General features: G+C 38.8%; 1 protein-coding gene across 5 annotated transcripts in view; it reads right to left on the bottom strand.

Moving 5' to 3' along the window:
- The window catches only part of NFKB1 (nuclear factor kappa B subunit 1), a 120,715-nt gene extending 96,466 nt beyond the window's left edge, over positions 1-24,249 (bottom strand). For 3 of the 5 annotated variants that reach the window (XM_004748161.3, XM_004748162.3, XM_045067099.1), the window contains exon 1: positions 23,494-24,249. The gene's annotated coding sequence lies outside the window, so the exon portion shown is untranslated. The remainder of the gene's footprint in view (positions 1-23,493) is intronic. The other 2 variants (XM_013054041.2, XM_045067098.1) reach the window with 1 other exon arrangement.
- Positions 24,250-25,260: the final 1,011 nt, after the last annotated feature.

Below are 25,260 nucleotides of genomic sequence, written 5' to 3'. Positions count from 1 at the left end.
AGTTCAAGTTGAGAAGCTCAGAGAGGGTCCTCCTGCTGTCAGAGGGGCCTGTCAGTGATCTGCACAGCACCAGGGGAGGACAGCTAACGTGTGCAGTGCTCTGCCCTCCAGCACGTTCCACTTCAGGGAGTCATTTCCTACCCTTGTCCAAGTGGTAGAGAAGGGCACCTGGGCTGCTCAGTCGGTTAAGTGTCTGGCTCTTGGTTTCAGCTCAGTCATGAGGGGTCCTGAGATCTAGCCCTGTGCCGGGCTCCACGCTCACAGTGGAATCTGTTTGAGATTCTCCCTCTCCCTCTGCCTCAGCCCCTCCCCTTACTCGCACACCCATGTGTACTCTCTCTCTCAGATAATCTTAAAAAAAAAAAGTGGTAGGGAAAGACTATAAGAGTCCTTATTATCAAGGCTATCATCTCAGATTTAATCAATCCCAGCCAGAAATTAATGTACCGCAGGCCCTAGCAATCTTTGACTACCTGGAGACCCTGAAAAAAGTGAGAAACCATGTGGCCAGATAAAAAATTTATCTAAAAATCACATATCATTTTGGGCTTACTTACTTAAGAACTATCCTTATCATTACTTTAAATACAGGCTGATTTTATTAAAGTTACCTAGATCAAATTTTAGATCTATCTACATGAAAGATTAAAGGACAAAAAAAAAAAGGCTGAAAGCAAATATTAATTCCCCCAATAAATTTTTCTTCTATTTTTTACTGAAATACAGTTGACACACAATTTTACATTAATTTCAGGTATACAGCATTCCTGAGACAAGTTTTTCTTTTTTCTTTCATGAAGTCTTTAAAGCACTTGAGATTCTGGGTGAGAATCTTAACTGCACACCAAAATCTGTTTGTCTCCTTTTGCATGGTAATAGTTGTGGCTGGAAATGTGACTGTTCAGCTTGACTCTACCCCACACTTCCTTAGAATTAGGGGTGGCCACTTGCTGAAACGCTCACCAGGGGAATGTCAAAACTATTTGCGTGCCTCTTCCAGGTCTGGGCTTGAGGCCCTCCCCACGTGTCCTTCATGTTTGTGCGCTTCTCTCTCTTTCCTGCTGGATAAAACCTAGACATGAAGGAGACCTAGCTTCTTCCACATGGGTGATGATGAATGACAGATAATACTGGTGATGGTGTGAGAAAGAAGAAGTGTCTTTGTTCTTTGACTAGTGTATTGCTGGGTCTCTCTAGTAAAACAGGCTGATGGGATCGGGAGGGAGACAAACCATAAGAGACTCTCAATCTTACAAAACAAACTGAGGGTTGCTGGGCGGCAGGTGGAGAGGGTGGTTGGGTTATGGACATTGGGGAGGGTATGATGTGCTATGATGAGTGCTGTCAGCTGTATAAGCCTGACGATTCACAGACCTGTACCCCTGGGGCAAATAATTCATTATATGTTAATATAAATATTAATAAAAATATTTTTTAAAAACAGGCTAACCTTTACCCTAACAAATATCTTGTCCAGTAAGGACAAGATCCTCCAAAGAGGACCCTGGTTCCCATGAAATCCTCTCCTGCCAGAGCCCTCGTGCCTGACGAGGACTGAGCAAGCCTCGTGAGGGTTGCTAGCGGCATACAGAGCAGGGTTCAACTTCAGCAGAAGGGAAAAAAGTGTGTCCAGTAAATAAAACTCCATGCAGATTGGAAAGAAATATTTGTCTAAAACATAAAACTGCTAAAGATTGAGAAATAACTGTAATCAATTAAGAGAAGTAGCTTAAAAAAAGGGAAAATTGCCCTTATATAGTAAAAAGGAATGAAGTCATTCAAAATTCCAGCATTTTCCCACTGCTGAGTGTGTGATTTTGGATATACAATGAAACTCACTATGGCCTCTGTTTCCTCATCTGTAAAATAGAGGTTTTGATGGGATCAACCTCTGAGAACAGCAGAATTTTGTTGAGCTTGGAGTAGATTAGTTGACTAATAAATGCCCATTCAAAGAACAAATCATAACTCGCTCTGTAAACCTGGATTTTTATATGTACTTAGGTATATATCTATATTATATAGTCATCATCATAATTTTCAGTTACCTGGAGAATACTAATAAAATAGTCAGTGTTACACTGAAATGCAGTGTTAATGGCAGTTACAATATTCCATGTGGAAAATCCTTATTCTTAGAACACCATAAAGAGTCCAAGCTTCCAAGACAAATAGTAAGATCTTTTTTTATTTCCTTTTTGCCTTTAGGCTTTCCATTAATGTAAGCAAGACCACTGACTTATTAAACTGATAGAATCCATTGAGTACCTGTGACTTTGAATATATATGTGTGTGTACATGTACATATAGCTCTAGATCATTTCCTGACCTTTGAATGTATGGATTTAAAATACAGTGGCCCTCACTTTGATTTTAAAAACTCAACTAAAACTACTCTAACTGTAACAGGGTTCTTATCACGATCCTTACTATAGTTAAAACTTTAACAGGAATCTCTAAACTGTAGGCAATGGACAAATTTCCCAATTAAACATAGTCTTCCTCCCAACATCTTCCCCAGGCTTTTCGCAGAAACGTGTGTCAAAAGATCATGATTTTAAAAGCCCAATCGCAGCCCAAGAGATACCCGGGTGGTGACTGAAATCTGAACTTCTACGGGCTTTGTAAGGCAGTTAAATTCACCATGAGGAGCTGACGTAACAGGAACCCTCAGAGTGATGTCAATGTTAGCTCATAATTTTAAAAATAAAAAGTCAAAAAAAACCAAGAATTCTTTGGAAAGGGTGAATCACTGAGTCATATTTGCATTAATTATAAAAGCAAGTTTTATTTCAAAATTCTGAAACACCAACTAAGCCTTTGGAACTGAAGGATCAGGAAAGACCAGGGAAAGCCCCTCCCGGCCCCCTGCTCCTTGAGCTGTCTCTCACTTTCCCTTCGCACAGTTCTGTGCTTTTGAGGAAGGACCTTGAAACAGAAAGGAAGATACTGGGTTGACTAATGAGAAGATGGGCCTAAGCTCTGCATCTCTCTCTCCCAATGGTGAGGTTTTCAGGAAAATGTTCACACTGTGGAAAGAGAAATAGAAAATATAGCCAGGTAGCAATAAAAGAGCTTCTCCTGGGATTGTTTGTGTTTCTCACTTGAGAAGCATAATGTAACTGGCTAAGTTCTAAACATGTGATGAGTTCTACATGAAAAGTCTAATGGATTATTTGCTGCACATCTGTGACAATCTTACCACTGACATCAAAGGCCAGCATAAAGAGTTCTTAGTGAAGGGAGCACGACCAAGGCCACTTCCCTCCTTATAAGTGGAGGAATTTTCTAGGATCAAATATATTCACATTTTTTTTTTTTAATCAGGGCCCACTGTAAGGAAACATACCCTTTTTGTTCTATTAGATTTCATTAAAAAGAAAAACAAGCTTTTCAAACGCATTGACAATCTGCAGTTCAAAAAACAGAATTTTAGGTGCCATTCAGAGGATGCAGTTGGGAATCAGATAAGGGTCTATTTCCAAGATTATATTCAGCTATAACAGACACCACTTAGGTATAATTTTAATAACAATCTAGATAGCAGTGAAGATGAAATTAGAGGAAAGACAGTGACTTTCACCATTTCTGTTGAATAATAAATTGATATAGATAAAGCCTATTTATCTAGACAGAAGAATTTTCCAGAGGAAATGTACTGTAAGGATTACACATGTGTGTACTACATATAATGGGAAACATTCAACTGAGATTATCTTTTGATTTGGCAATCTCACTTCCAGAGATCTGTGCTAAAGAATTATATGAGCAAATGTGCAAAAAAAAAAAAAATTAGTACAAGGATATGCATTGCTGCAAAAAACTGGAAACAACCTAAATGTCCTTTGATGCCAGATTAATTATAATATTGTTACACTCTTACCATACATATTACGTGGCTGTTAAAAAGAATAATTCAGGGAGGGAGACAAACTATAATAGACTCTTAATCTCACAAAACAAACTGAGGGTTGCTGGGGTGTGGGGGAGTAGGGAGAGGGTGGTGGGGTTATGGACATTGGGGAGGGTATGCGCTATGGTGAGTGCTGTGAAGTGTGTAAGCCTGATGCTTCATAGATCTGTACCCCTGGGGCTAATAATATATTATATGTTAATAAAAATAATTAATAAAAAAGAATAATTCGTATCCATATATAGTGACATGGAGATTATTACTACCTAAGTTATACGTTCCTATGTTTTAATTTTCTAACTCATTTATGTAATTAGAAATACATGTTTTTAAGAAAAAAGAAAAATGCCATGCTGAACTTAAAAGTTTAACTCCAACATCTTTAACAATTAATGACATAGTGAATCACACATGAAGTATGAATGAGTGAGCAGTTTGTAAGCACTACTGGAATCCTCTTCAAATAAATATAACAGAAAAAATTTAACTTTAAAGGGACTATTTGGGGCACCTGGGTGGCTCAGTGGATTAAGCCTCTGCCTTCGGCTCAGGTCATGATCTCAGGGTCCTGGGATTGAGCCCCGCATCAGGCTCTCTGCTCGGCAAGAGCTTGCTTCCCCCTCTCTCTCTGCCTCTCTGCCAACTTGTGGTCTCTGTCTGTCTGTCAAATAAATAAATAAAATCTTTGAAAAAAAAAAGGGGGCTATTTATTTACACCTTTCTTCTGATATGTGAGTTTATGATGATGAAAGAAACGTTAGTGGTTACTTTTCACAAAATAGCTGTTTATTACAAGTTTTTTTTAAAAAAAATCAGTATTTGTAATCTACTACATTTAGATTCCTATAAACTCATTTTCCATGTTTCCCATACCTCCACCCATTTTCAGCTCCTTAATGCTTTACTTGGGTGCAATGCTACCAATGTGACCAACAGAGAAAATAGCTCCCTCAGAAGTACAAACACATCATGGTTGGAGCTAGTACAGGTCCCTGTCCACGATGGAATGCCAGTCCAATAGAGAGAGAAGATACAAACACAACCTCCAACTGTTAACTCATGTAAAGCATATTAGCATAGTCATTGGCACACAGTAAACGTTAAGCATTTTGTTAGAGCATAATAAACTAGTTTATGTTAGGTTATGGGAAAAGTAATACAGATAGGAAGTATTTTAGGCATTCTGAGAAGAATCAAGTACTTTTCTTTCCTATCCCACATGTATGGGTACACTGCCACATTCCCTCTTTATCTCTATCCTTATTACTGTTGAATCAAATGTCTGCGTATTTTGTCACTAGGGACATTTGGCAATGTCTGGAGACACTATTAGTTATCACACTGGCAATGTGACACAGTGGACAGTCCTACTGGCATTTAGTGTGTAGAGGTTAGAGATGCTGCTAAAGACCCTGTAACGTACAGGACAACCCTTTACAATGAAGAAATACCTGAACCCAAATGTCAGTAATGCCACAAAAGAGAAACCTGATGAAAGCCATCATATAACAGTACTTTGGTTCACATGTGTAAAGAACTAAACTTCATCAATTACTACCAATGAATCAGGAAGCACTAGCATGATTTACACATTTCACTTAATTTTCACAATATTCCTGAGAAATATGGTCCCGGAGGAGAAAACCGAGGTTTACTGACAGCAAGTCATTGGCTGAGGTTGACAGAGTAATGCTAGCTAATCTGACTCTGTAGACTATGGTTCGTTCATCTACCTAGGAGGCAGATGTGATTTTTTCCTTGACTTAAAATTTAATTCATTCTAATCCAGCATTTTTGCTCCAGGTCTCCTGCATGTTCAGGTTGGAGCTAGTCCATTCAGTGCATAGCCCAAATAGCAGAGTAGGACTGTGACAACGCACTCAAGTGAGTTCTTCCTGAGATAGTCAAATGTGAAGGTGAAAATACCAGAACAACAATAGCTGCTTTTTATTTTGTTTTGTTTTAAATATCTCCTCTGGGGAGGCCTAGATGGCTCAGTTGGTTAAGCATCCGCCTTCAGCTCAGGTCATGACCCAGGGTCCTGGGATCGAGTCCCATGTCAGGCTCCTTGCTTCTTTAGGAACTTGCTTATCCCTCGGCCTGCCACTCCCCCTGCTTGTGCTCTCTTTCTCACTCTCTGACAAACAAATAAAATCTTTAAAAATATATATCTCTTTTGTTCAATTACAAAGGATAGAAGGAGAATAAAGAGACTCCCTTTCTAAAATATGTCCATAGAAAACACTATACTCACTAATGGTAGAATAAAAGAATGTAGATCTTTAAAACTAAGGTATATTGAAATATTCCTTGAAAGCATTCCTTCCTTCATTAATTTAGTCATTCATTGAAAAAAAAATTTAGACTTACTATGTGTCAGTTTCCCATGACAGCAAAATATACAAGAGTGTATTCCCAGGGCCCACAGTTGTGGTAGATTGGAAGCAATGACCAAACATTCTTTGCAATTCCACCCAAAGGTAAAATCTATTTCTTCTCCAACCCTTGAATCTTAGCAGGCCTGTAAGTTGCTCTGACAAATAGAATAAGATAGAAGTGTGAGTTTTAAATGCCGGTTTCAGGGGCACCTGGGTGGCTCAGTGGATTAAGCCTCTACCTTCGGCTCAGGTCATGATCTCACGGTTCTGGTATCGAGCCTGCATCAGGCTCTCTGCTCAGCGGGAAGCCTGCTTCTCGTTCTCTCTCTGCCTGCCTCTCTGCCTACTTGTGATCTCTCTCTCTGCCGGCCTCTGCTCTCTCTCTGCTGCCTCTGCTCTGCGTACTTGCAATTTCGGTCTGTCAAATAAATAGTCTTTAAAAAAAAAAAAGCCAGAGAGGCTTTTTCAAGAGAGAGATTCAAGAGAGGCCTTGCAACAGCAATTCTTGCTCTCTTGGAACACTGCTGCCATGTGAACAAGCATGAGCTAGCCCACTGGAGAATTGGAGATCCTGTGGAGCAGAGAGGTCCTACTGGACACCCCCCTAAACCAAACAGCATCAGATGAGCAACCAAAAGACTTCAAAGATCAGCAGAACCAGCCCAGACCAGATGACCTACAGAGTCTACCAAATTGAGGGAAATAACAAACATTTGTGTTTTAATTAGCTTTGTGGTAATTTTTTACACAGCAAAAGCAAACGAATGCAACAGTTTAGTAGGTAGGAAGACATATAGGCAAAAGCAATGTAACATGGTAAGTACCACAGGAAATGGAGGGTGTGTATGGAGTGGTTTAGTTATCTTGGCAATTCAGTAATTATATTTTCTTTGTTAGGGTCCTATTCAGAACCTATTCCCCACCCCCACATTCTGTACTCATTTTTACTATATTTGCTTATTCAGTTCCTAATAAAACAAAGGAAACAAGTACATTAGCCAAAAATACTGTAATGCAAACAGAAATAAAATTAGTACTGTAAAACCTTCAAAATATAAGTATTAATACATTGTTACTAGCATTAAGCACAGATATCATTAAGAAACAATAAACCTTTTAGTACTTTCAATTCTCTAAAATCTTAATTTCAACTCTCTAAAATCAAATTAATCATTCTTGCAGCAATGGCTCTCTTCTTGACTTCCTGGTTTCTGCCAATATATCATTGTCTCAGGTACTCAGGGTCAAAAGTTCTGTCACCTTTTTCTCCTTTCCCTCTCCTTATTTCACACATATTCAGTTAATAACTGATTCCTGCTGATTTCTTCCTTGTATTATTTCTTGTATCTGCCCCCTCTTTCCACTCCCACTGTTGTATTCTAGTTGAACTTTCACTGCCTCACTTCTGAATGATAGTAGTAGCCTCCCTACTATTCTCCTTTATAAGGTCAAAAGCCCATCAACCACTCAGCTTATTATTTATTATATTAAATCGTATTATAAACATCATCTGTTCCTATGTCCTAACCAAAACGCTTTATTATAGACAGACTGATCGATAATTCAAAAATGCCTTGTTCACTTCCACCTTGTGTTTTGTTCATGGTAGCCTTACATCCTGAAATGCCATCTTTCTTACTTATGTATTACCGACTCTTCAAGCCGGTATTTCTTCTGTAACCTACAGCTATGCAGTCCACACAAGGGCTCTAACACTTAGGTGTACTGGTGACTTTACACCTGACAACATACTGATCTACTACAATTTAACTTTATATATTTACCATCTTCTTTATGGATATAAATGCCTGAAAAGTAGATACAAGAGCTTCACTTCTTTGTATCACCAAATTAATAAATACTAAGTACTTTTAAAAAATGATATTATATTAATAGTAAGAAACACTGCAATTTCAGATTTGTCAAAATGTGGACTCTTGGTTTTAGTCATGACAGGGTAATGATTATTGAACGTGCCCAACACATCTGTAAAACTATACAAAATAACTGAGGAATAATGGAAGACACTGGGCATGGAAACAATTGAGGTGAGCTCTAAAATCACTTTTTGACTATGTTCCAAACCATGATACAAGGAAGTAGAGTCCAAACAGAGATCTCCAGTCTCACTGGGCAGGGTACCAGAAATGAGGAATTTACATAGACAAAAACGTTCAGAAATCTGCATGGGGTCACCTCTGGTAATGAATACATTCTAAGCTGTGCTAGTGCAGGACAAGATTCTATAAAGCCTACTAGAAAAACAGTTGTCAGGGATCTAAGAGCTGAATGGAAATTCTAGAAGTTTTGGGAACCTATGACAAACACTGACGTTCCAATCATCCAGGATGAAGAGACATCACTGAACAATCTGAGCATTTAGCTCTGACACCAGAAAGATCATGTTCCTGGAATAAGGGGCATACCCTAGAATAAAGTCTACTCTAAGCCCAACTTTATAAAACCAGGTATTCACCAGTTAAATTTATTGCCTATTACAACAAAACTCAACACTGTTTAAAGGAAGACAAATATACATATCTCTACAACATAGTACCCACAGAGTACAACAAAAAGGACAAAACATGCAAAGAAGTAGGAGAATATGACTCAAAAGAAAATAATGACACAAATTATGGAATTAGCAACCAATGACTTTAAAACTGTTAGTAGCAATATGTCCAAGAAAATAAAGGAAAAAATGAACATACTAAATGGATAGGGAATCTTGGAAGAGAAATGGAAATAAAAAAGAAAAAGAGCCAATAGAAAATTCTACATCAAAATGGGATTTTATTAGATGACCTGATCAGCATATTGAACACTATAGAAGAAAGGATCAATAAACTTGAATATTAGTCAATAAAATCTATCTAAACTGAAGCACAGAGACAAAAGGCAGAAAAAAATTAGGACACCTTTCATGACCTATGAGATGATATCATGTTATCATGTGGTCTTATATGTGTCATTTAGAGTCCTAGAGAGAAAGAAGAAAAAATATTTGAAGAAATAATGGCCAAGAATTTTCCAAATTTGGTTTAAAAAAAACAAAATCAACCCATAGATCCATGAATCTCAAAGATGCCATGTTGGATGAAGACAAAATCATGCTAAGTCACATCACAACAAAAACTGATAAAAATTAATGCTCTAGAAAACAATCCTAAAAACACTCAGGGACAAGCAGGGATAATGATAAGTATGATGGCTGACTTATCAGAAACAATGATGACAATACTGAAAGGAAAAACAAGATTAGTGTACAGTTCCATACTCAGCAAAATAACCTTTAAAAATTAAGGTGAAATTGGGATTATTTTTCAAATAAGCAACAGCTGAGAGAATTCATCCTCTGCAGGTCTGCAGCCTGTTAAAGAGAGTTGTTCATGATGAAGGGAAATTATACTGCATAGCAATTTGGATGTACACGGATGAATAAAAAAGGCCAAAGATGATGAAAACGGGGGTAAGTATAAGACCTTTTTTCTTGTGTGCTATTAAAAAATATGATCTATTTTTGGGTTTATAACATATGCAGAAGTAAAATGTGGAACAAAAATAGCACAGAGGAAGGGAAAAGGATAAGTGGAAGTATACCACTGTCAAGTTCTTACATTATATATGAAATATTACAGTATTTATTTGTGGTAGACTCAAGGGTGCATATTGTAATCCCCAAAGTAAACAGTTTAAAATATATCCAATGAAGGAGAGGAAATGGAATTTTAAAAAACTAACCTATTCAAAAGATGGCAGGAGAGGAGGGAAAAAACAGTAAAGAACAAACAGATGGCACAAGTATATAATAATTACCAAGATGGTACCTTTAAGCCCAACTATATCAATAATTATATTCAATGAAAATGGACTAAACAGACCAAAAGAAAGTAGAGATGGTCTGACTGGACAAAAAAAAGCAAGACCTGGAGCGTCTGGGTGGCTCAGTGGGTTAAAGCCTCTGCCTTCAGCTCAGATCATGATCCCAGGGTCCTGGGATAGAGCCCTGCATTGGGATCTCGGCTCAGCGAGGAGCCTGCTTCCTCCTCTTTCTCTCTGCTTGTTTCTCTGCCAATTGGTGATCTCTGTCTGTCAAATAAATGAATAAAATCTTTAAAAAAAAAAAAAAGCAAGACCCAAGTATATGCTTTTCATAAAAATTATGCTTTAATATTAAAGACTCAAATAGTTTAGTATCAGGATGGAAAGTTATGACAGTTACACCATGGAAATACTAGATATAAAAAGCAGGTTATAGTAAAATATCAGATACAGTAGACTTCAAGAGAGGAAATATTACCAGTGGCAAAAAGAAACATTTCTTAAGAATAAAAGGGTCAATTCATCACAGAGAAATAATGATCTTAATGCATATGCATATATTAACAGAGCTTCAAAATACAAGAAGCTAAAGTGGCAGAGCTAAAGGAAGAAACAGAAATATATATAATTATAGTTAACATTTTTAACACTCCTCTCTCAGTAACTGATGAAAGCAAATCAATAGAGCATCAGTAAAGATATAGAAAGTGTAGGAACATCATCCTTAATAAAACTAAGTGCATGTATAGAACACAACAATGACTAGCAGGCACATTCTTTTCAAGTGCACATGGAATATTCACCAAGACAGACCATATGTTGGACTATAAAACAAGTCTCAATAAATTTCAAAGAAGTGAAAGCATACAGATATGTTATCTAAACACAATAAAATTAAATTAGAATCAATAACAGAAAGATTCCTAGAAAATCCTCAACTACATATAATTAAGTAAAGATATTAATCTGGGAGGGGGGAGAAGTACCTCTTAGAATCAATAAAACATAGTAAATATAACTTCTTTTCCCTGTGTGATAGAAGCATATAAATTCTTGCTGTATCATGTCTACTGTACCCATGGAGGACAGGGATTTTCTTAGATCAGAATGCATTCTAATGTGTTCCCTAAGTATGAATCTTTGCCTATGCTTGTCTTCTCAATCATAAATGAATGAAATTTATAGGGTCAAAAAGATATTCTGGACATTTTCTATCATATTATAATTAAGTGCCATATATACTAAATGGCAGATTCCATTCTGAGTAAAATTTACTTTTGTTAATAGTATAGTCGGATGAAATACGGTGAATCTAAATTTGTATAGCTAGAGAAGCTTTCTAAAGATTACAGTAAATTAGGGGCGCCTGGGTGGCTTGGTGGGTTAAGCCACTGTCTTCGACTCAGGTCATGATCTCAGGGTCCTGGGATCGAGTCCCGCATGGGGCTCTCTGCTCGGCAGGGAGCCTGCTTCCCTCTCTCTCTCTCTGCCTGCCTCTCTTTCTACTTGTGATTTCTCTCTGTCAAATAAATAAATAAAATCTTAAAAAACAAAAGATTACAGTAAATTAGATGAAAACCTTACATGTTATAACTGAAGTCACTCAGGAGATACTGTTGCCTTCCATTTCCACATAAAAACCAATTCAATACATTAAGTTTGAGGTCTTTCATTCAGGTGGCATTGGAAAGGGATTTGATTTACTACAAATTTATTCTCTAAAAATAGAGTATGATGGTTGGGGGAGGGGATAAAGGATGAATAGGTGGAACACAGGACTTTAAAGGCCATTTATATACCCTTGTAGAATTCCATAATGATGGATACATGTCATTGCACATTTGTCCAAACTCAAAGAATGCACAATACCAAGAATGAACCTTACACAAACTAAGGACTTTGGGTGCTTACCATGTGTCAATGTAGGATCATCAACTGTAACAAATGTACACCCTGATGGGAGATGCTGATAATGGGAGACGATGCATAGAGAGTGGCGAGGGTGTAGGGGAAATCTTTGTACTGTATCAATTTTGTGGTAAATCTTAAACTGTTCTAAAAAAAAAATGAAGACTTAATTAAAAAGATGGAGTACAACCAAATTTTAATTTCATGTCTGGCCTTTGTCTTGAGCACCATTTTGGAGTATTTGTATTTTCAGACTGAAGAGGAAGTAGACCTCAAGAATTATGAATTGGAGATTAGCATTATTTTGATTAGATAGGGAGAAAACAAGTTCTCTTAAATTTGAGTATGACAACTTCAGTTTGGATTTTCATTTTTATTTATCTTCACATATCTATAAAAGTACATCCTTTATGTTTTAAATGAAAAGGATTAATCATGTGAGCCATTAATACTTGCTTGATTCTATGGATATGGTGACAATCGCTCTGGAGGGAAAGAAGGTTTCCTTGAAGAAATAAGAACAACAGTGACCTTCCAATTAAACAAACACACAAATGATGATTTGCAAGCATCAAAATCAGGTCTTATACAGGGAACTTTCAGTCCTTAAATCTAGTTATGAAGGCATTTCCACATTGACCATAGATAAATCCTTCAATTTATGCAGATGTCAATGTAAAAGGGAAGAAAAAAGTGAACTACATTCTCTTCCATTTCTTCTTTTTTTTTTTTAATATTTTATTTATTTATTTGACAGCCAGAGATCACAAGTAGGCAGAGAGGCAGGCAGAGAGAGAGAGAGAGAGAGGAGGAAGCAGGCTCCCTGTGGAGCAGCGAGCCCGATGCGGGACTCAATCCCAGCACCCTGCGATCATGACCATGACCTGAGCCGAAGGCAGAGGCTTAACACACTGAGCCACCCCGGCGCCCCTTCTCTTCCATTTCTGATAAGGTCTGATGTGAATTCTTCTTTCTCCCATGTCTCTTTATCAGTGACCTTGACTGCTGGGCAATAAACAAAATATTTACTCAAACTCATAAATGACAAATTCATATGAAAATCTGAATTGTTTTCTACTTTTACAAACATATTTTGTTTAGTGATCAAAGTCTTAAATGAACTGACCTTAGAGCTTTTAACCACAGCACAGTTCCTACTTGTGGGAAGCTCATTATTAGTACCTTGGAGTAATGAAATCATTCAGTCAATTTTCAATTGTATGTGGATGAATTTATTTGTGGACTCATGGAATCAACATGCCTACAATCCAAAAGTCAGTAGTGAAACCCATTTTTTGAAAAGAATTTATTATTTATTTGAGAGAGACACAGACAGAGATAGAGGCAGAGAGCACAGCCAGGGAAAAGAGGGAGAAACAGGCTCCCTATCAAGCAGGGAGCCTGACATGGGGCTTGATCCCAGGACTCTAGGATCATGACCTAAGCAGAAGGCAGAGGCTTAAGCAACTGAGCCACCCGGGCACCCCATTAGTGAAGACTTTTAAATGAGAGTGAAGGGTAGGGGTCCTGACCATGAAGGGGCAGAAAAAAGGCTTTTGGGGAGCTGGTAATGTTCTTTCTAGAGCACCACCTAAGTTAAGGTATTCACTTTGAGGTAAATCACTAAAGCTATACTTTTATGATTAATGCAGTCTTTTAGCTATGTAATTCTTCAATCTTAAAAAGGCTAATGTAAAGAGAAAAATTTTAAAACTGATAATATTAAATGACCTAAAGTCCATGAAATTATTGATTTCTGCCTTGTTCAGTATTACCGTTCCTCGAACCTGGCACTGGAAAGGACCCAATGTATATTCAAATGAATTAATGGTTAAAAAAAAATCATACTATGCAAAGGTAGAAGAGCTTCTATAAAAAAGCAAAGATTCCCCTATCCCACCTCTCTTCATCTTCAATCCTGCTTTTCAGAGTGACTTTTTACCACTCCTAACTTTCTCTCTTTTGGTTTTCATGGGGGTTCTTTCCATATTTCCAAACACCATGTTTATATCTTTTTTCTTAATTTGTCAATTTTAGACATTATGTTCTTGTTCTGACACATGAGGACTGAGCTTACATTACTACCACTTCCCTTTTTTCCTCTTCCAACTATATAATTAATGAGAGCTTGAACCCAGCTATAGTTAAAATATTGAATTTTATATTCAATTTCTGTATCAAGTGTGTCTTCAATTTCTTTGGAGAAATGTGAATTTAAGTTTACGGCAGAGATTAATAACAAAAAGGTGCAACCCCAGAAACACCTGATGTCAGAATGAAACTAGACTAAGACCATAAATGGTAACTCAAAATGCAAAAATGAACAGTTCCTCACATTATCATAATGACAGTCAAGAATTATCTTTGTACCTGCTCACATGCGCATTTTCTTTAGGGTGACTTTGCTCAATAGAGCAAGAAAATCTGAACGCTTCCAAATAATACGATTATATCAAAGAAAGAATTTTAGAAGTAGATGGTCATTTAGTTTAACCCTCTCATTTTTATACATAGGAAAAATGAAATGCAGAGAAATTAGCTTGCCCAGAGCCACACAGCTTAATCAATAGCTACCTAGTCAGTATCTGCTGACATTCTCCTTAGTTATTTACTTACTCATTTAGCAAACTTACCAGGTGCTATGCAAAGAAAAAGTAAGATAAAATCCCCACCCTCAAGATATTTTCTTTCTAGAAAACATAATATGTCAAGAGAAGATGGATTGCAAGCACGTAACTTCAGGATGAGGTCAGGGAGAATGGATAGAGGAGAAAAAGAGAGAGAAATGATGACGCCCCAACCATCTACAGAGGTTGAGAAGTTGGCTAGGAAGGAAAGGACACACCTCACACAGGGAGCGCGTATGCAGAGGCATTTAAAGTGAGAAAATACAGAGAATAAGGAACTGAAAATTGATGTGGATGATCTGAGAAATAGGGGATTGGCGAGGAGCAAGGGTGGGAAGTGAGCTGTGCAGGAATCAGCTTGTGAAGACAACAGAGACTGATTTCAGAAATATAAAGACTGTGACATGATCAGACTTGCGCTTTAGAAAGCCGACCTTTATGCTGGAATGAAAGATGGAATAGAAGGAGATAATGAATCAGGAGACAATGCAAAAATGAAAGTTAGGAATTCAACGAGGAAGGGATGGATTTGGGAGGTGAGGAGGAGGCTGAGTTAACAGAACTTGGTGATCGGAGGAGATAAATGACTAGGAATGAAGAATGGTCTCCTAGATTTCTGGCATGGGGAACCTACCAAATGGATCATGGTGGGCTAACAACTGCACTCCTTAATGTGCATGGGGCGTCGGGGAGGGACTGCAAGTTGGTCAATGAGCATGACCATAAATTTGATACTGGCATACTGATGCGGATATCTACGTGAAGATACCTAAGTGGCTCAGCAATAAAATTACTGTTTTTTTGTGGCTTACCTTGAATGCCTGGATTCCTTCAGTTTAACATATGTTTAGTAAATATAGCATAACCGTCCCTCGAATCATCTATTTCAACAAAAGATTGAACCACCTTCATAAACAACTTGGACTAATTCCTATTTGGCCTTTACAGCACACTTTCTAAGAGAAATGGGATACTTTCCCTGACTATCATAAAAAAGAACTTGAGGGTAAATGACTGCTAAGGTAATGTTTTAAAATAGTCAGAGCACCTGGGTGCTCAGTTGATTAAGTGTTTGCCTTAAGCTCTGGTCACCATTCCAGGACCCTGGGACCCGACATTGGGCTCCCTGCTCAGTGAGGAGTCTGCTTCTCCTTCTCCCTCTCTCCCTGCTTGCGTTCTCTGTCTCTCAAATAAATAAATAAAATCTTAAAATAGTCTGGAAATATTAAAATGTTCTAAGGTGTACTTGTTAAATTTAGTTAAGTGCTTAAAATGGGAAATGGGGTAAAGACATGGAGAGAAACCATAACGATACTTTATCAATTGAATGTTATGTTATGGCATGAGAGCAAGGAAATACATTTAATTGTCAAATACCATCCTTTTGATTTTAATTTCCCAAGTGTACTGAGGTTTGCTGAATCACAACTGACTTTAAAATATTTTCAGAATGAGGGGAAATAACCATTGTTTTTAATTAATCAAAAATAGGATAAGCCACAGTGAAATGCCTATAAGGAAAGTTCTTTTCAATCTCTCTTTTTGTCATGACCCTCCCCTTCTCCTCCATGATACATAGAATTCATCCTTTTCTCTGGAATATTGATTCACTTTCTAGGTTATTTTTGTTATTCATATTTAAGTCAGTAAGAAAGTTCAAGATCTAATTTTATAGAGGACACTCCCTCTAAATCCTTACTTATGCTTTCATTATCCTTGATTTTGACCAAATTTTTAAGACTCATAGATTTAAAACACACACTTAACTTACATACCTTACTATATGTCAACTACATAATAAATGAATGAATTAAATAAATATTGTATGGGATTTGCTATGTTTTTGGTTCATTTTAATCCATCCCCAACAAAATATTTTCCCAGGCTTCCTGGATGGCTTGAAATGAGCAGTGTGAATACTTTCTATAAAACAATCTTTTCTGGGCACCTGGATGGCTCAGTTGGTTAAGCACCCGACTCTTGATTCTGACTCAGGTCATGATCTCAGGGTTCTGAGATCCAGCTCCCATGCTGGGCACAGAGCTTACTTAAGATTCTCTCTCCATCTCCTTTTGCCCCTCTGCCCCCACTCCTTCCATTAAAAAAATAATAATAATAATCTTTCTATTGCCTAGATTTTACATTCTATTTTAATTTTATATAAACTAATGGTTTTGTGTACTCCCTTAAGTACTTTCCTGAATATCCAACAAAACTAAAAGCATCAAGTTTAATTTTTTCTTTACCTTCTTCATGTTTCTTCCTACTTTAAATTTCTTCTGTATAGACAGCCATTCATACTCCTTCCATCCTTCTATATCAACTTTATTTTAGCTTTATAAGTCATAAAGGTGCTTGTGTTATTCAGAGAGCATTATACAAAATGCTATAAATTGTAAGAGGTTCTTTTCCTTTGACCTCACCACCATACCTAACCCCTGTTTAAAAGAAAAAAACACTGAAGTTTTATAAACCAAGTCTTAATGATCAAACACCAATAAATGCTTAAATCCTAAAAAAAAAACCTATATCTAACACCTAGTAGACAAAGAAGTTCTTCAAATCTCAATAAAACATGAGGAATTCATGTTAAAACACTCAAAGAAATAGTCATTCTCTCCATTCCTAAAATTCTTGCTAGAAGGCATATTTTCTAAGACAATCAAGTAACTTATTCTCACTATTCGAAATGAATTGCAGGTGTGGGCACAGAACCAATAAACAGGTAGACTGATTAGAGAGTCTGTCATCACCTTTAATTTTTCTTCTTTCATGCTTGATATGTGTTAGAACTGATTTGTGGAGATAAAAACTGACTTGGGGAGGGAGAGGTACGTCCTGACATTGAAACAGTGTAGTATGTTCAGTCTGAATTGCATGATAAAACAATAGTAACGAATAATTTTTTTAAATGACTGCTATTTTGACAAAATTCATTATAGCAATTGAGTTTTTTAAATGTTAAATGCTTCTATAGAGGTGTGCTTAACTTTATGCAGGTTTGGTATTTGTTGTTGTTGTTGTTGTTGTTCAAGTTTAGAAAAAAAATCTCACCAACAAATACTCATACCTAAAAAGCCTGAAAACTAAGGAAAACCCATAGCTTTATTTTCCAGTATGGACTGTATGAACTGTCCATAGAATTTTGACTAATACAGTAAAGATAAGGCCAACATTACAGTTTTGTGTTTTTGTTTATGCTTCTCTTCCTGCCTGGAAGCTGCAGACTGAGTTGATTATGTAATGGAACACAGCAGAATTTATTCTTCTCTGAGACTTCTTACAGGGAAGCTACCAAAGTACTTGGATTATATTTTATTATTTTAACTAACAAACACTACTGTGAGTACTTTTCAACAGTGACAGCTCTACAGTGTACCTCTCCTATAAGTAAACATTTAGTTTCTAATTTTTAAAATTTCATTTTTAAAACCTGAATGTGTCTTTGTAAGTGATTCGAAGGGAGATCAGGGTCAGAACCAGAATTAAGTGGGGAGCAAAGCAACAGCAATTTCCGATAAAATGGTTCTAACTCTACTTGGGGTCGGGACACCAGGCCTGGGAGTGTTGGCATTGTGTTCTCTTCTAGTCTGGATGGAAGATTTCATAAATTATGTCCTCATAGAATAATAGATGGTTTGATTTAGAGTTTCAAGGACAGTTTTCCGAAAATGTTCCAAGTGAAAATAATCGATAAAACCCTGACATGAGGAGGTCCTGGGTATTGCAAAATCATTAAAGTATGAAAAGTGGAAAATACAGTACCCCTTACTAAGTGTCTGCTTGTTCCTGAGATTTTCCAGCTAGTAGTTTTTCCCCTTCAGTTTTTTGTAGGTGGTAAGTATTTAATTCTGGATGGCTTAACATATTTTGGTTTTACTTTTTAGTTGATTAATTTAGATAGGCTTTAACAAACTTCAGATTACAAAACAGTGCCTATAGCACTGTTTCCTCTTTTGGAGACTCTAATATTGAAATTACAGTTTCAATGGAGTACTGATAAATTCTAGCGTAGCAGAAAGCTACACTTTTTACTTGCATAAACACCTTTTATCATTTCAATTACTTTATTACGTTCCTTCATAATAAGTGCCTCTAAAACTTGGAAACTAAAAACCATTTTTTTCCAGTTCATAAACTCATCTTTCTTTTTTTTTTTTTTTTAAGATTTTTTTTATTTATTTGACAGAGAGAGATCACAAGTAGGCAGAGAGAGAGAGGAGGAAGCAGGCTCCCTGCTGAGCAGAGAGCCCGATGTGGGACACGATCCCAGGACCCTGAGATCATGATCTGAGCTGAAGGCAGCAGCTTAACCCACTGAGCCACCCAGGTGCCCCATAAACTCATCTTTCAAAATGAAATGCTTTCCTTTTGAAAGTCCCTGGGTACTTTTTTGTTGTTGTTATTTTGTTTTGTTTGTTTGTTTTATTTTAAACATAACAGTATTCATTATTTTTTGCACCACACCCAGTGATCCATGCAATCCCTGCCCTCTCTAATACCCACCACCTGGTTCCCCCAACCTCCCACCCCCCATTGCTTCAAACCTCACTGGGTACTTTTCAATAAATTCCTTGTTCTAATAAACTTCGTGTGCTCTTTAGATAAGAATATAATATCTAGGAAGCAAGAACTTTGTTTTTGGTTTCTTTCTTCCCAGAAGGCAAGGCAAAAGAGTGTAATTTTTTTTTTCCTTGCAGAAAACAGCTGCCCTATTTTTGAACAAACACCACAAAAGAAAACTTGTGCCATTCCTTCACTCAAAAAATAGTTATTCGTAACCTACTATGTACCAATAAGCACAGTGCTAAATGTTAGATATGCCTTTGTCAGTATAAATTTGGTATAATTTCTTTTTAGCTGTAGCTACAAGATTTCATTCTTTTAGATAGCTCTTTTCCTCTCTTTTCCACTATTTTTAAAAAGAATTAGGCTCTTAAAGGATAAGCCATATAGAATCTTTGTATTCTTTAAAGCTCCATCAGTCATAATCTTTTTTTACCATTTGAAAAAATAAGTCTATAAATTTATTAATATTTATTGAAAATATGGGTCAGAATAAAAGCTGGTTATAAGATTTAGGCCTAATGGTGAAATATAAATAAAAAGTAATAAGCCAATTTGTATTGGGGAATTAAGTCTCTACTTCATTATTCTAATTTCAAAATAGGCAACAAAGCAGTTGAAACTTGTACTACTGAAAATTAAATCTATTAGTTACTAGAGGAAAATGAGAGATTTGATAATTGGTTTCTTTTTAAATTTTAAAATATAATATTTTTATGATGAATACTCTATTTTCATTCATAATCTACTCTTGAGGATTCTGTGATCTTTAGCAAATGACATCTTATTTTATGTAAAACTGTCAGGCTTTAAATTATTTGTAGAGAAGCAATAAAATATGACTTCACATCTTGTTTTCTAAACTATTAGTTGGTTTTCAAGAGTAAGTCTATCAACCTCACCCGAAATATGAAAGACAGCACATTAATTTGCACCCAGGAATACCCTCTCTAATACAACAGAGACCAAAGGTACAAAGCAAGTTTATCATCATGAAAAGAATGCTATTTTTTTCCAACAGTGAGGCACTAGATACTCATTAATGAAATATTACAAAGATAAGCATCTCAGTTATGTTACTCTACTAACTTTACCAGATTAAGTGGTTTCAAACATTAATCTTTATTGTTTAAAAAAAAAAAAAGGTCAAGGAGCCAAGCTAACTTGTATAGCTGCGCCACAAGTCCAAACATTCCTTTCTAAGGCTGAATGCTTCTAGTTCTTGAAAATCCTTAAGGTCTCCTAAGAAGTGATAGGGTCAATTCATAGGGGCAAACGTGCTTCACATGGTTTACCTGCTCATCTAAGAACCTTACAGGGGAGTTCATATTTGTGGGAGGTGCAAGAGTGCAAATGAGAATTAATTCCCAGAAAGCTGCACAAATTGCTTCAGTGAGGTTTACTGGTCACTAAGAAGCAGTTGTCAATTAACTCTAATCAAACATAAATGCTGATGTAAGAGTAGAACATTTAGAAGTGTCCTCCTACAACTATAAAATTCTTTTCTTCCTTCTCTTCCTTATTCTGTTCTTATAATATGCAACAATCTTACCACCTTACATGATTCATAGGATAAACAGAAAACAATAAAACAATCCCCCTGCTAATTTGCATAGCCATTGATTCTTATGCATCCCTACTTGCTACAGTGATTCCCATTCAATCTGTAGACTAGAAGAGTGTAACCTGAGTATTTACTCTATTGGTTAAACTATTCTGCATTTCCAGATACACTTTCTATTGCAATCATCTCTGTGCTCAGAAGAGCACATTTACTAAGAAGTTCTGAAGAAGGGAAAGATGATATTTTCACTTTATTAAAAAGCCATACGGAAACTCATATTTTTTATTTAACTTACTATTTTAAAATGTCAATACTGTTCTTACTTCTCCCAAGTTGAAATTAATTGAAGGTTATGAAGTAACCACTTCCCCCCAAAAGCCAGAACTTTCACCTCTTATGAACAGGGGAATACCTCTCATAAATTAGGTTAAAAAAAAAAAAAAAAGATCTTGCTGATTGAATGATAGTCCAAGATTCCTGCAAGCCGCCAAATCTTTATCTAGACCTTCTATCTACCACAATGAGCAATCCCTGAAAGTGAAGGTAACTTACTTCATCAATTATCTGGAAGTCTGAAAGCAGTAGTAAAAACCTGCCTAAATATTAGTTTCTTACACTAGCTTCAGTTTGTTCCAAGCAACATGACAAGAGAAATAGGAGGGATATGATCACTAAATCTAACATCCTGGCTATTTCAGTCTAAGCTTTTACCAATGGCAACTCCCAACAGCAACTCAGTCATCACAGATGAACTTGTTTAAGAGGTAGGAGTAAGAAGGAAGTGCAAAGATCAAAGTAGTGCTTACAAAGGGGAACAACTACTTTTGTATGTATACTCTAGTATTTACTAACTGGGTTTGAGAAACAGTGTTTATTCATTCAGCCCATCTGAATGCCAGCTGCAGAATTTAAGATTAAATTGAAATTTGAAAACAAAGATTATAGATTTTCAAACCCTAATTGTCAAACCCACCAACACCTAACTGGATTATAACATTTCCTTTAAAAAGTGTTTCAATTAGGTTAGAGGTGATTTACTATTCACAGCAAGCAGTATTTCAATGCCAGCATTCAATCTACACATAATGAGCCTTCCTTTGTGTTCACATTTGCCCAGTAGGCTGTGGCCCAGGAAGACATTTTATCTAAACAAGCTCCACAGGGCACTGAGGAGTTGCAGGTATATCAATATGGATGAATAATTTCAGGAGATTTCATGTTTCCATTTATGATAAATATTCGATTCTCCTTAGCAACTTAATTACATGACAAATGTAAAATGCTACTGGAAACAAATCTTTGTATTTCCTGTCTTCCCAAGCTCATAAACTCAAAAAATGCATTGCTTTAGATTATTTACATTTCCTTAGTGTATCAAACAGTAAGAGGATTCATCTCTAGAAAGCACAATATTAAAATTAGGAAAACAACATACTCCAGTTAAGAACTTTATTCTAATCAAGAGTCCGTTTTAGTTTTAACAAACACTGCAATTTAAACTACTCAAGAATATTCTATTGAGATGTTTTTCTAGAAAAATAAGCACTGGACATCTTGATCCCAAAGCTTCAGTGTTTACCAAAGATCACCAGTTTACAGAACATTTGTATGCCAGAGTTATTAAATGTTGTAGTAATACTATAGTCATTTTCCCAGATTATGGGCCTTATAACAAAATCTATAAGTTAAATACAGTTATTTAATAAGCTGCAATGTTGAAAAACCCTACTTAACAGAGTCCATGGAAAGGTCTTAAATCTTGATAATCAAGTACTGTATCATCAAGTCCCATTTAGGTTTCAGTACAGACCAATAAATCACGGCAAACATCTCCATTGGTATCTATTCTTAAAGACCGTAAGAAAACCTGTGTTTAGGATAGGCTTTGTTTATATCATTATTTTTATTTTGGAGGTCATGCATGATACATGGTGCTGTTGTCCGAGTGTTTTACATAATCAGTGTCTGAAAAGTGCTCTAAGTAGATAATTTCTTTTCTCAAATGCCAGGCCCTGTAGGTTCATTACCAGGCCCTCCTTGTTTTTTGTCAAAACGAAGATACGGATTCTGTAGTTAAGTGAATACATTATGTCCTGGTGTGTGTGTGTGTGTGTGTGTGTGTGTATATGAGAGAGACAGACAGACATAAGTGGGGGGCTTCTTTTTGAAGTAGGAGATGAAGGAATGAGGCTCTTCTACTCAATTTTGGGGAGCTGGGGAGGGCTTTCCCAGGCAAGAGGACTTGACATACACTTCTGCTTTCATTTCATGGAACGCCCTTAGGTGAAATCTGGTTCAGCACTGCACCAACCACCTTTCCCTCTCCGAAGCGCACCTCAACCCTCAAGCCACCCGCCAGGAGGGGTGGGGGTGGGGGGTGAACATTAAAAAAAAAAAAAAAAAAAGTTTGCGAGAGTTCCCCCACGGGTCCCGGTTCCCGCCCGGCGCTGGGACGCGAGGAGAAAGGACGGCCCGGGCAGCCGCGGCCCTCTGGCCAAGCGGCCCCTGCGAAGTCCAGATGTGCCTTCTGCCCCTCTCTCCATGCCCATGTGCCTCTCAACTCCTGTCAACCTGGTCCTCCGTCCGGAATAGCCCAGCGGTTAGCGCAGGAATGAGGAAGTCCGAGCTGAGCTAGAGGGGGTGCGGGGCGGGTAGGCGGCGGGACTCGGGCCACACGTCCCCGGCGTGGCCCCCACTTGCCCGAGTTCGGCTTACCCTGGTGACGAGTCCGCGCTCGGCCTCCCTGCGCCTGTGGGCTCCCCTCGGGGCGGCGCGGGCCTGCGGGCCGGAGAAGGAAGAAGCAGCGGCCGGCCGGGGCCGGGGCCGGAGCGGGTCCGGTGCGGGTCGGGTCGGGTCGGGGCGAGCGAGCGCGCGTTCTCGCCGGGCCGGGCCAGTCAGCGCCGCGCCATGTCCGCAGCGCGGGCGGAGGGAAGCGCAGGACGCGCGGTGGCCGGGCCGCGGCTGTGCCGCCTTCCCGGCCGCGGCGGCTCCGGCCTGGGCTGCGCTGGGCTCTCGGAGCGGGGCCGGCGGCGGGGCGCAGGCCGAGGGCGGCGGCGGCGGCTAGAGGCCCGATCGACGGGAAGGGCAGGGGAAGCTGTCAGCGCGTCGCCGGGCCGCTCCGGTGGCGAAACCTCCTCTTCCTGCCCCGGCTCGCTGGTGCACTTCTCTCTCTTTCTCTCTCGCTCACTCTCTCACTTCCTGGCTGGAAATTCCCACTGACGTCGAGAGAGAAGACAGACAGACGGACACCCGCGCGCACGCAGCGGGGGCGGGAGGTGGGGTAGCCGCCGGGGGTGGGGAAAGCCCGCACTTCTGGGGGCGCCTTGCGCCCCCGGCCCTGCCTTGCCGCCAGGCTCGGCTCCCGCCCCTCGGGGCCGCTATGGGACGCAGAACTAGGGGCGCGCGTTCCGCGGCCCGGACGCCCGGGTGCCCTCCGGAGCTTCCCCAGCCGGCGCTCCCGAAGCCGCAGAGGCCGGAGCGGACGGGGACGCCCCCCTGGAAACGCCCGCGGGGCCGAATTTTCCCGGGAGGCAGGCGGCGCGGAGGTGGCGGCTGCGCGGAGGTTGGAGTCTGGCGGTCCAGAGCCCTAAGGACAGGCCCAAGCATCTGGAGGGGATGATGGGGCGGCCTGGAGCCAAGCGTGCTGTGTATAAAAAGAAATCTCATCTATATATTCCTTTTAAGTTGTCTCATTTACACTGAAATCTCTCCACAGGTTAAAGTGGGATTGCTATATCATAACCGGCTTCTGTCCATTGGATTCTGAACAATCTACTGGGTTTTGGCGAGGTCTCCAATCTCCTGGTTATGACAGCTACTCAGAACTTTCCTCTGTAGGGTGTTGTCAGGCCTTTATGATAATTACTGTGGATAGAATTATAGCAATGGTGGTAGCAATAGTTTTGTTTCACAGCTGATAATGGGAATACTGATCCAGCTGTTGGGAGTTTCTCTCTCTCTCTCTCTCTCTTTTTTTTTTCTGGAGAGAGCACTGTTAGAAGCCGCAGCCAGGTCTCCCAGTGACCACCGCTCAATATAGTTCATGGGCTTCTTTACGTGCCAGGCACCGTGCTAGGCAAGGGCTGGGGATACTTGAAGATAGAAGAGCTCCCAGAATAAGAAACCTTGAGCTGAAATAGATATGGTCAAGCTTATCATCTCACCACTTGGCTCCGTGACAACTGTGTAAATTTAACTTTAAAAACCCAATAATCACGTGATCACCACGGTGTTGCTAGGGCATTTGATTGCCCTTGCAAGTTGGCCATTGTTTTCGCGCTGGCTCCCAGCCCCCTTTCCTCCCTCCCTCCCCTCCCCGAGGCCAAGACAGTGTTCTCAGAGGAGTGTTTGGCACGGGAAAGAGATCCGTTTGATTGGGTTTTGGGTGAGTCTCTGCACTGGCTTTGGGATCAAGCAACAATCTACCTTGAAGCGATTTCATTTAACTACCAGAAGTTGTTTGTACAACTGGAACCCAGGGAA

Source organism: Mustela putorius, unplaced genomic scaffold (assembly GCF_011764305.1).
Source record: "Mustela putorius furo isolate JIRA1106 unplaced genomic scaffold, ASM1176430v1.1 tig00003871_pilon_pilon_pilon, whole genome shotgun sequence".
Classification (NCBI taxonomy): domain Eukaryota; kingdom Metazoa; phylum Chordata; class Mammalia; order Carnivora; family Mustelidae; genus Mustela; species Mustela putorius.
This window is presented reverse-complemented; position numbering and strand designations above follow the sequence as displayed.